This window comes from Pteropus alecto, unplaced genomic scaffold, assembly GCF_000325575.1.
Source record: "Pteropus alecto unplaced genomic scaffold, ASM32557v1 scaffold379, whole genome shotgun sequence".
NCBI classification, from domain to species: Eukaryota; Metazoa; Chordata; class Mammalia; order Chiroptera; family Pteropodidae; genus Pteropus; species Pteropus alecto.
Genome location: NW_006443129.1, coordinates 703,760 through 712,954, shown reverse-complemented (window position 1 = coordinate 712,954; position 9,195 = coordinate 703,760).

The window sequence follows — 9,195 nt, the reverse complement described above, 5'->3', positions numbered from 1 at the left end:
TTTCCCTCTAAGGCAGGGATCTCTACAGTTACTACTTGTGCTTGAGTTAAATCTACCCTTATTATGCATTGCTTCATCCTCTGAAAGCTAGTACATGAACTTTTATTAACATGAAATACAATTCTAATGGTTATTATGCATAATGAGTAAATAATTCAACCAGATTTAACTAACTTGGATTTTTTTAATGAAATTTACTTGATAGTCTGTGTGACATCAAGTATCCACAAAAATTAATTTTAGCTAAATTATATAGAGAATTTTTTAGATAATACAATTAGATTTATTTTAATTTCACTAGTAACGTATTATTCAGTTTATCTTTCATGCTCCAGAATGTCCAACTGTGTTAAAACAACTTTGTTTTTATTCGATTATAATAAATATCATTAAAAAGCATATTCTAAAATTCAAACAAGGAACAACAGAGAGGTAAAACTACCTTTAAAAAACTGTTAAATATTGAAATATGTCTGATTACCTCCATCATAACAAATAAGATAACAGCATAATAGGAATGCTGCTATTAATTTCTATTCAAGTATCACATTAGTGTATCAAAAATAGACTTACTATTTTTTTTTCTTGTATTAAACCTGCATTAAAGACACTTTATGACCTGCTTCAGGAAAAGGCAAATAAACTACCTAGAATTATATAATTAATAAATAGCTCAGTATTCACTCATATTCTTTGTATTCAACCTGATTTTTGGAGGATACCAAATATTTTCTGAATAATTATATGTCATTACTCATTCATGTGGTATGAAGTGAATGTATAGCTCTAAAAATTAATAACTAGTAATTTTGTGGAAGTTATAAATTGTGTTGATTATTCATTTTGAATTACATGTTTGTCATTTTAAAAACAATATAGCCATATAAAAATACTAATCTAAACTTCCAGTTGTGTATAAAACAAAAAATGTCTAACAATTTTCAATTCGAACACCCAATCATTGGAATTAACCCATCTTAAGTATTTCTGTTTTAGTTTCTGGTGTTTATTTTCATTATTCTATACTGGTGTTGTCCAATAGAACGTTCCAAGATGAGAAAAATATTATATTCTACATGCCCCAGTAGGGTAGCCACTAGCCATATATGACTACTGAGTGCTTGAAATATGGCTAGTATAGCCAATGAAATAAATTTTAATTTAACTTAATTTTAACCAATTTAAATTTATATTTAAGTATCCACATGTGGCTTAGTGGTTGTTGTGTTGAATAGTGCAACTCTAGGTAAAATGTTTGCACTTTATTTGATTTATCAAAAAAAGTTTTTTATGGCAACATTGGTTAATGAAATCCAGTAAGTTTCAGGTATGCAATTCAACAGTAAGGCATATATATACATAGCATGACGTGCTCATTGCCCATAGTTAGATCTCTTTCTGTCACCACATATTTGACCCCTTTTACTCCATCTACCCACCCCCCACTCTCTGGTAACCACTAGTCTATTGTTCATGTCCATGTATCTCTGTATGTTTGTACTGTTTGTTTCTTTTAGGTTTATATCCCACATATAAGTGATATCATGTGGATTTCAACTTTTTCTGTCTAGCTTATTTCGCTCAGCATGATTATCTCAAATTCCAACCATGTTGTCACAAATGGCAGTACTTCTTATGGCTGAGTAATATTCCATTGTATATATGCACCACAGCTTCTTTAGCCAATCATATATCATAGGACACTTTGATCGTTTCCATGTCCTGGCCACTGTGAATCATGCTGCTATGAACATCGGTGTGCAAATATCTTTTCGGATATGGGTTTTCAAGTCTGTGGGGTAAATATCCAGTAGAGGGATTGCTGGATCATATGGTAAATCAATTCTTAGTTTTTGAGTAACCTCCATACTGTTCTCCATAGTGGCTGTACCAATTCGCAGTCCCATCAGCAGTATATGAAGCTTCCTTTTTATCTAGATCATCTCCAGCATTTGTTATTACTTGTTCTGTTGATTATAGCTATTCTAACAGGTGGGAGATGGTATCTCATTGTGGTTTTGGTTTGCATTTCCCTAATAGCTAGCGATGAAGAGCATCTTTTCACATGTTTGTAGGCCATTTGTATGTCCTCTGGGGAGAAGTGTCTGTTCAGGTCCTCTGTCCATTTTCTAATTGGATTGTTTGGGGTTTTTGTTGTTGTTATTTAGTTGTATGAGTTCTTTGTGTATTTTGGATATTAGGTCCTTATCGAAAGCATTGCTTGCAAATATGTTTTCCTATTCAGATAATTGTCTCTTTACCTTGTTGATGATTTCTTTTGCTGTGCAGAAGCTTTTTAGTTTGATATAGTACCATTCATTTATTTTTGCTTTTACTTTCCTTGACTCGGAGGTCAAATTCATAAAATCCTCTTTAAGTCCAAGTTTAGTTTCTCTGTTTTCTTCTATATGATTTATTGTTTCGTGTCTTATATTCAGATCTTTAATCTATTTTGAGTTATTTTTGGTGTGTAGTGATAAACAACTGTCTAATTTCATTCTTTTACAGGTGACTTTTCAGTTTTCCCAGCACCATTTAATAAAATTGACAAACTCTTGACTAGAATCACTAAAGAAATAAGTAAAGGATACAAATAAACAAAATCAGGGACGAAAGAGAAGAAATTATGACAGACATTGCAGAAATACAAAGGATCATACAAGAATAATAGAAAAAAGTTTATAACACCAAATTTAATAACCTAGAATAAATGGACAGGATTTATAAAATTTAAACAGCATCTTCTCACTCTATGTAATGAAAATGTAGAATTAAGCTTACCTACACTAATTTCTTTACTATTTTCTCCTGTCTCTAAATGCTGTTAAATTATCTAATTCTTCATTGATCTTTAATTCTTCTTTATTTGAGGTATTTCTTGACTCCTCAAACTTAAGGTTTTGAAATGAGCAAACTGTATCCTTTTACATTTCTCCCTCTCCTTACCATAACCTTGTCAAATCTGGCATTATTATTATTATTGTGATCATTATCATTATTGTTTTACAACACAAAGGTTTAAATAAAACATATACATTCTATTGAGTAACTACAATTAAGTCTTTCAGATTTTGTATATAGGTTATACCTATAAAATGTATTAATTATATAAATATTATTTGCTGAAACATTGGTGATTGCATCTATAGAGAATGAAATTAATCTTAAGGACTAATCCTGTGCCAGCATAATGGTCTATTGGCTCTTGATTTTAGGGAATGATTCTATGTATTACTTTGTTTGCCAAATGCCTTTAGAATACAACTTTTTTGTGTTACTATTTGTTTTTTAAATTACTAGGTTACTGTTTTGTTGTTGATAAAAATTGTCTTCTTTAAATCATCAGTAAGAATTATCTAGCACTGATTTGTTTCTGGGATAGAAAAACAATTGTTAAACTGGACTTTACAAAATATTTCAATCTTATATTTTAATATTTAAATTTAATCATAATATTTTTATTTAGCCTTAAAATGTTTTTTCTGCAGTTCATCATCAACTTATTTTTTGAAAAGAGCATGTGAGATATAAATTCAAACTACTTCCTTAGAAAAAAAATACATACTCTACTTTTGGTGTCTTTTTATATAGTTTTTTGACCTTCTAGTTTGATTTTTTCATGTCTATTAATTTTTCTTTCATATTTTCCAATCCTTTTTACTTGTTCAAATTTTAGAGAACTTGCTATCTCTACTTATTATTTTAAAAAATTAATAATTTTATTATAAAATACTTTTTGAATATGTTTATTTCCATAAACCTTCATTTTTTTGTTGTTTTTATTTTATAGAGCAATATCTTCTTTAATATCTATTCGTGATCTATGAGTCTTTAGTTTCAAATGACAGAAACCTGACAAGCAGAAAAGGAGAATGATACTCATTAACTATTACTAACTCAACTTTGGTCATATGGACAGATTTTTAACAAATCTCTATTACCAGAAGGAGACAAAATTCTCATTGTTCATATTTCTACCCCTAATACCACGGGCTAGGTTAATCACTATGAGAATCGTACACATTGAAAGTGGTAGAGAGGTGCTTCTCAAAGAAGAAAAAAAATGGATGCTGTGCAGACGAGAAAAGTTCATTAGAAGGATAACTCTTATACTACTTAAAAATATTTCTATTATCCAAGATCAGCTGTTTTGTTTGTTTAATTGCTTATTATTTTTGGAGGGAGAGTGTAGAAGTGGAGATTCATTTTTCAAAAAGACTAGTTATCTTTGCTTTCCTTTCACATCTCTAAATGAAGGACAGACTAATTAATAAGTGTGTGTTTACTCTCTTTGCAGAGTAAGCCTCTTTGCAGAAGGCCTTTCTTCTGCATTGGCGGAGTGAGTGAAAGGCTGCCTATGTAGGAAGGAGTCAGGCTACTTAGCCTCCAATCCATCCTCATGCCAAAGTAATGAATTATTTACTCTGAGGGAAATGAAACCTATTTCAGAAGTCCTGTCCTCTCCGGAAATGCAGTTTTATTTCTTTAGAGGTTGGCCCTTGAGTCTGTGCTGAGTCATATATTGTTGCTGGTTACTCTGTGGGTATAGTGTGAAGCCTGTAATTGGAGCTCCACAGAAAGAACACCTGTCATCTCTACTCCAGACTTCTATGGATTCTTTATGCTGTGTGTAACAAATGTTAAAATTGATGTTTTGATGGTGAGCAAATACTAAGATACAGCAAAGATTATTATGTGTGTTTACAGTGAAACTTAACATGGATCCATTCCATGTTACTGGACCCTTCTTCTAGAGAAAGAATTTGAGTTTAGAGGTGAAGGATTATGAAGAAACTTTTGTAAAAATATCTGTTGTCTCGCTGCAAATATAAAATGATGGTACAAGTTGAGAAAGATCCATCAGACCACTTCAAGCTCAAAATGTATTTGGTGCATGTGGGGGACATAGAAGGCTGGTACATGATTCACTCTTCATAGTCTAGTTTATTTTATCATTTTATTATACTCATGGACTCAATGAGGCAGAAATTCAGACAGGGTACAGCAGGGAACAGGGCTATCTCTGATTCACGGTATCTAAGGCCTCAGCACAGAAAACTCAAAGGCTGTGTGACTCAAAGAATCTTCCCTCACATGTCTGACAGTTGATGCTGGCTGGCACCTCAGCTCAGACTGTCAATCGAAACTTTATACTTGGCCCCTCCATGTGGTCCAGGTTTCTTTATAGAATATAGGCCACACATCTTAATGGGAGAAATATGAACATCACATTGTAAGAAGATCATGCGTAAGGGAAAATGTTGTTGTGGCCATTTTGGAAAATACAACCTACATGTCTGAGAAAGTCTAAGTATTCTGTGAAAATAATAGTGATGGCTGCAATAAGAGCAGCCTGAACTTCATTTTTTTGAACAAGGAATGAGTAAGACATATGAGAATGAATATTCTATTAGGTCTTTTGAATTCAGTCTCATAGGGAGATTAAAAGGCTGAAGAACTCTGGCAACAAAAAACAGAAGGTACATCATCAGGGAAATGTAAATTAAAACAAACAACAATATACCACTACACATCTATCAGAATTGCCAAGAGCAGGAACACCAAATATTGACAAGGATGTGACTCAATAGGCACGCTCATTCATTGCAGTGGGAGTGAAAAATGATACAGCTACTTTGGAAGACAGTTTGGTGGTTTCTTACAAAACTAAATATGCCCTTACCATATGATCCAGCAATCATTATCTTTGGTGCTTACTTAAAGGAGTTGAAAACATGTCTATACAAAAACCAGCACACATGTTTATAGCAGCTTTATTCATAATTGCCAAAACTAGGAAGCAACCAAGATGCCCTTAAGTAGATGAGTGGATAAATTGTAGTACATGCAGTCTGTGGAATATAATTCAGCACTAGCAAGACATAAGATTTCACTCGTATGTGGGGTATAAAAAGAAAGAAACAAATGAACGAATAAGACAAACAAACAAGCAAAAACTCATAGACACAGACACAGGATGGTGGTTACCAGAGGGAAGGAGAATGCAGGGAGATAGAAGAGGATAAAGAGGATCAAATACATGGTGATGGAATGAGACTTGACTTTGGGTGGGAAGCACACAATGTAATATACAGATGATGTATTATAGAATTGTACACTCAAAACTTGTATAATCTTATTAAACCATTGTCACCTAATAAATACATTTTTTTAAAGGAGAAAAGAAAGACATGGATGAAATTTAAATGCCTATTACTATGAGAAAGTAGCCAATCTGAAAAGATTACATGTTGTTTGATTCCAAATATATGACTTTCTGGAAAAGGCAAAATTATAAAGACAATAAAATCAGTAGTTTCTAGGGACTGAGAAGCAGTGAGGGATAAATAGGTGAACACAGTGGATTTGGGAGCAGTGAAAATAATCTGTCTGATACTATAATGATGAATACATGCCATTATACATGTGTCCAAACCTCTAGAAATACAACATGAGAAGTGATCCCTAATGTGAACTATGGACTTTGGAGGATACTGATGTATCAATGTAGGTCCATTGGTTGTAACAAAGGTACATTCGGATGGGGAACATTGATAACGGAGGAGACTATGAATATATGGGTACAGGGGTATATGGGAAACTTCAGTACCTTCCCCTCAATTTTGTTGTTAAACTAAAACTCTAAAAGAATTCTAAAAAAATAAAAATTAAAAAAAAAAAACATGAGATAAACACTAGGTTTGTGGGAATATGGAATGAGTCTTAAGGGTACAATGGAATAGAGATGTGTTTTCTCGGTTCAAAGGAATTGCATGAGAAAGACAATCAGAAATAAAAGTATCTGAAAAAATTTACAATATCAGCTAACGAGAAAGAAAAATAAAGTCAGCGTTAACCCCCTTCCAAAAGCAGACAGAGAAGCCACCCAATCCAAGTACAAATTTTCCTATCCCCTTAAATCTTTCCTCTCCTAGTGAACCAAACCACAGATAGAGTGGAAAGCCTTGATATGAGGAGATAGTAGAGAGCGACCATGTCACTGGAGCTAAAGCAGGTATCCTCTTTCAGGGTTTAATGTAGAAGTGGAGCTGAAGGAGGAAAGAAATGTTTTAAGAAATTATACTCTTGAATTCATGGTTAATTAGTGTTTTGATAGGTAATCTGTATTCTAAATTGAGTCTATGATTATAATGTCAAGTGACTATTCATTGTCTAAAAGGGAATACTCATTGGGTTTGTCCAAATTTATATCTGGTGCTTGGGAAAATTTCTTTCCCCACTGAAAAAATTTAAAGGAACAGGAGGAAATCAAAATAGATTTTCATTTAGATGACATCCTATGAATCATATGTTTAATACACTACTTTCATGAGGTTTACTTTGCTCCTGTCCTTCTAACAGTCTTCTAGAAATCCATCCGTATTTTTATTCAGTTAACAGCCTGCTTCATACTGCTGTGAAATTACTTTTATTTTTTACTACTTGCAAGGATAGAAAACATGCATCCTCAGATGAACTTCGATCCCAGACAAAGAAATACCCAGAGTCAGACTAGCAGAGAATATTGAGTACCAGCCTTGAAAACCATTTTTGTTTCAAGTTGTTGTAACTTCTTTTTCAAAAATTATTTCTTCTTTTTGCTGAATTTCTGTTGAAATCCTTGCCCCATTATATCCTTCTAGATTAGATAATGCCTTGTAGAACAATAGAAACATTCTGGTTAGTAATTGGTTCACGTGTATTCAAGACATCACTTTATACCAGAGCTGATTTAGGAAATATGAAATGAATCTTGGTAAGACCCTGACACTTGCAATTGAGATTATATGACCTATGCATTGTTGTTCAGAGTTATAGGTGCACAGGTGTGACATTATCCTGTTGAGGAACTGGAACAGTATTTCTCAGGTGGTAACTTGACAACAACAGAAGTATTAGAAGCCTATCCAAAGCAATCTTTAAGTTATCACTTCTGGGAATTCACTCAACCGATTTGCAAAATGAAACTTCCTGACTGCTGAAATGAGTAGTTTGGCATTTGTGGCAATGTTTTGAATTTAATAGAAAAAAAACAACTCTATCAATATTACACAAATAAATAAATAAGATAAAATAAAATAATAAGATAAATAAAATACACAAATAAAATAATAAGATGAAATTACACAAATAAATTATGCAAATAAAATAATAAGATAAAATATTAATTAAATAATTCCATAATAGTAACTGCAGTGCTAATTTGCATTTTAAGGGTAGATAAATTTGTTGATAATTAACAAGAGGGAAGGTATTAGTATGAACAAGTGAGAATATTTGTTGATGTGTAAGATAGTAAGCATATTGAAAATATTTTTGAAGGAGAATTCTAATAGACTTGCTTATCAAAAAACATTTTCTTGTAGGGAGATTTATGATGTTTTTAATAATAACTGATAAGACTCTTGAACCCAAATAATGTGAACCATAAGATATTATATTGTGATTTTCCACCAATGTTTCAAGATAAAAACATTAATATGAACAGCAGATCTTCAAGATAACTAGGCAAAGGAAATATTGATATGACTAAAACTATTACTGCTTGCTGGAGAACTGTGTAAAATGTGATGGAGATGTTCTTAAATTTCTAATGAAGAAAACCTCTCTGGGATGTACAGTACAATTATACTTCATGTTATTTCTAGTTTTATACCAGAGAAAGCATTCAGATAAACAGCAGAATATGCTAAATAAAAATCATATGTGCAAAAAGGGATGTTCATCTATCTGCTTTTAATATCTGTGTGTATAGAATATACTTTTAATATACCATTTTTCATTTATGGTTTTATGTTCACTAATTATCTTGACAGCCTTTTGTAACCGAAAATAACTGGTCATTAGTGAAAATGCAAAGATAGTTAAGAAAAACATTATGACAAAGAAAAAAGTTAATGATTGATTTCTGTTTCATTTCCATTGTAGAAAGAAAGCAACACTGAAGTTCTTTAGTGGGAAAGTAAACAGCATATAATAATTCATTTTTAAAAGTTAAAGGATAAATTCATATCTCCAGGTCTTTCAGAGCAAAACTTATGGGTAGGCATGCATCTAAATCATAAATTTATACACTTGAAGAATGTTTTAGTGGAATGTATCCCCTAATCCATTCTCATGTAGTCTTGAGAGGAGTTTTTATTTGTGTGAGATACTGGTGGGACCGCTTTTGGTACATAATATTCAAAGATGGAT